Source organism: Aythya ferina (assembly GCF_964211825.1).
Source record: "Aythya ferina genome assembly, chromosome: 2".
NCBI lineage: Eukaryota > Metazoa > Chordata > Aves > Anseriformes > Anatidae > Aythya > Aythya ferina.
The window spans coordinates 161,655,512-161,658,847 of NC_140297.1; the positions used below are offsets into that span (position 1 = coordinate 161,655,512).

Here is a 3,336-nt window from a genome sequence, read left to right on the forward strand (position 1 = left end):
GGCCATGTTGAGCGCCCAGAGCATGCCTGGAAATGAAGTTCTCGGGAACCAGGGTTGGGCTTAGGGACTAGGGCTGGGGCTAGGGTTAGAGTTTAGGGTGAGGGTTGGGGTTAGGGTTAGGGCTAGTGAATGCTGGTTCTCTGTGTTTGCAGATGACGGTGAGCGTGTTTAAACTAATTCCAGTTGAAGAAGTTTCAGTTACTTGCTTGGTGCCGTTATCAGTTCAACATTAAAAGCTGCAGCAAAAGCAAAAGGGGATTTTTGCTTCTAGAAACACCACAGGTCTCTTGTCTGCTCTCTGAATGTTTTTGAGATAAAACAGATTTTAAAAAACAAAGGAAAGGAAAGGAAAGGAAAACAAAACAAAACACAGCTGCTCCTTTTGCTCTCTTCCTACTTTCATGTGCTTTGCCCCTCCCCTTTCCCAGGTGATTGGGTTTGGGTGCTGGGCGGGGCTAAATGCTATATGAGCCCCAGGCATGCCATCAGAGAGCTCCTTCTGCCTGGGCTGCTCTTTTGGGGACAGTGCTTTGTTTTTCCTTCTGTCCGTTGCAGGGTTGTTTAGGCAGGCTGGAGTCTATGGATTTCTGGATTTTAAGTGCTTGGAATTCACTTAGTAGAGGGATGTTTAGTAGGGGCTGCTGGCTCAGTTTGGGGCGCGGTTGTCACTGCAGTTATTTTCCTACAGCCAATAGAGTAAAATTCCAGTTTGCCTTTTAGAGGTGCTATAAGTGGGTAAAGAGAACAGATGGAAGCGTGTGCCACGTGGGGTAGGCAAGCGGCTGAGGTACAGGAGGGGATGAGAGCATGTGATTTTTTTTCTGGGGATGAAATGGACTCAATTTTGTTGGTGTATAATCTGTTCTGCTCCTAGATTTTTCTTTCAATGTGAAGAAAAGTTTGAGCTAATTCCAGGTAAGAAAGTTCCAGTTACTTGCTGGGTCGTATTGTCCTTTTAATATTCAAAGCTACAGCAAAAGCGTGGGGATTGTTGCTTCTAGAAACACCCCAGTTTTCTTGTCTGCACTCTGCATGCCGTTGAGCTAAAGCAGACTAAAAAATAAATAAATACAGGAAACACACACACAAAAACCAACAATAACAAAAACAACAACAACAAAAAAAACACACCATTGGGTGATGTGTTGTGAACGCAACGATCATTTAATCCCTTTGTTTTCCCAGGTGGTGTGGATGATACTGGTTGCACTGTTGGAGCTTGGATTTGGAGAGGAACAGGTGAGCATAGTTGTATGTTGCATCAGCAGTAGTCAGTGTTGTGGAGAAGGTGGGCATCATGACCGGCATGCTAGTGAATGCTGGTACTCTGTTTTTGCAGCTGATGATGAGCCTGGCAATTGACTAAGATGACGACCAGTGCCTGTGTATTTCTTGAGGCGGAGGGAATTTACCATGCAGCAACCTGAGAGCTAAGTTGGGGGGCACCTGGTATTTGCATATCTGGGGTGGCTAATGGGAGCTGGGAGCCAGAGCAGCGTGGAGCCAGCTGGCTGAAAATACTTGGTGCCGCTGCGAGGGTGGTTCAGGCTGGGTCACGTTCAGGCTGCTTGTGGCTGGGTCACCAGGCTAATAGAAGCAGCGGGATTATTTTGTAGCGTGAGTGCGTGCGCCAGGCAGGACAGTTTCCTTCTGTTCGTCTGTCCTGTAGTGTTGCTTCTGCAATGTCTGTTCTGTGCTTCTCGGGTCTTGATATCCTTCTAGCTTTTTACACTGGACAGACCAGACAGGCGACTTGGTAGCGGTGCTGAAGGGCCTCAGTGCTTGTTTTGTCATCGTGGCTCTGATCCGAGCACTTCTTGTCTTGCAGTCGCTGCTTGAAGTGCAGTTCTGTTTCAGGTCTCGTGCATCATATTCGGTTTGAGATCGCATCTGTTTCCATCCTCGCTCTTGTGGAAGTCATCTGGGCCGCATCAGGAGCTCTTGCTTGGGAATTGATTTCCTAAGCGTCGTCTTATGTGATTAAGGAGGTATTGGGGAGGCAAGGACAGTCCCCAGACAAGGACTGTATATCTCGAAACAAGACACCGGAACTCACGATAAGGAAGCGGCAGACGGACAGAGAAACAAATGTAAGGACTATAAATCTCAAAACTGGACGTTGGAATTCATTATAAAGACACAACAAAGGGAAGAATTAGCAACAGCCAGCTCTTGCGATTAAGAAACATGCCAACTCAGCGGATTCCTGACCAAAGGTGAAAAGTACAATGTGAGGAAGACTCGGGGTCTTCCTCCCAAAGACCCCTGCCCACGTCCCAAAGGCCCCTGCCCACAGTTCTTGGGAGGCTCTACTCAGGCGCAAGGTGCCAAAAGGCTAATTAGCATGAGAAGCGAGGGAAGGCGGGGGTAGGCAATGAATATGTATAGACGCCGGTAGAATATTGATAGATTGATTGTATAAATTCAAGACTGCTTTCTGCTTTGGGTATGCACGATAGGTGGAGAGATCCCCCCGTGCATCCAGCGCTGCAATAAAGAATATACCGCTTAAAGGAATTTCGGCTTCGATCTTTGAATCATATGGGTTTTTCAGTCCCCATCCTTCTGGTCTCTTGTCTTGAAGGAAGGCTTTTTAGGCCTCCATCACCCCAGTTCTGGCAGTGTCTTCCAGTCGCGTGTCGTGACATTTGAGTCTCTCCTTGGGTCTGGTGCAGAGCACCTGTTGTGACTTGCTGTTGCCATAGGGCTTCCCTCCGGGGGTCACTTTTTCTTGCGCCTTGTGTTGTGTGTTTTGTTTGTAGTGTTTGTGGCGTGGCTGTGTGTGTATGTGTTTGGTCTGGAGCTGTCCTGCCTGGCAGTTAGTGATGACAGCTAACGTGGCAGTGCATGGGTGTGCTAATACATTGTCCGGACTGTGTTGGCGAAGACATCTGGTCTGCCTCTGGGCACGTACTGAAGGGCAGCAGGCACAGTCATCTCTGTGGTGTTTGTCAGATGTGCGTGTGGGGGGGAAGAGTTGAGCTGCTTGTGAGCAGCTGCTCGCATAGTGCTTGAACGGTGTGCTTGAGGAGGAGGTCTGTGGAATCTTGAAAGCTTACAGATAAGGGGTTTTTGAAACTTTTATTTTTATTTCTCTCCTGTCCCCAGTAGAGCGTAAACCTTTGGAGGAACCTGTCACAGGAAAGAGCTCCTTCCGGAACTGTTCAGCGCTCCGTAGGCAGCTCGGTGACTGGCTTGGTCTACTTCTGAGGTGTGCTGAGGTATGGGGGCTGCTGTTTTGAAATGATAATATTGTAAGCGGGGTCCCTTTGTGTTGTTGAGGGATGGGTGCTAATGCTGGCAGCTGAATGATTATCTTGTGACCGTTTTCATTTG

The 3,336-nt window shown here is 48.1% G+C and overlaps 1 long non-coding RNA gene across 2 annotated transcripts; it reads left to right on the plus strand.

The window, feature by feature from the left end:
- The first annotated feature begins 462 nt into the window (after window positions 1–462).
- Window positions 463–2,517, plus strand: LOC311433204. 2 transcript variants are annotated; one of them, XR_014690609.1, is made up of 4 exons: window positions 463–770; window positions 875–915; window positions 1,186–1,239; window positions 1,340–2,517. It is a non-coding gene; the product is annotated as an uncharacterized lncRNA (long non-coding RNA). The 2 variants fall into 2 exon arrangements; XR_014690610.1 differs by having other exon boundaries at window positions 467–787.
- The last annotated feature ends 819 nt before the right edge of the window (window positions 2,518–3,336 follow it).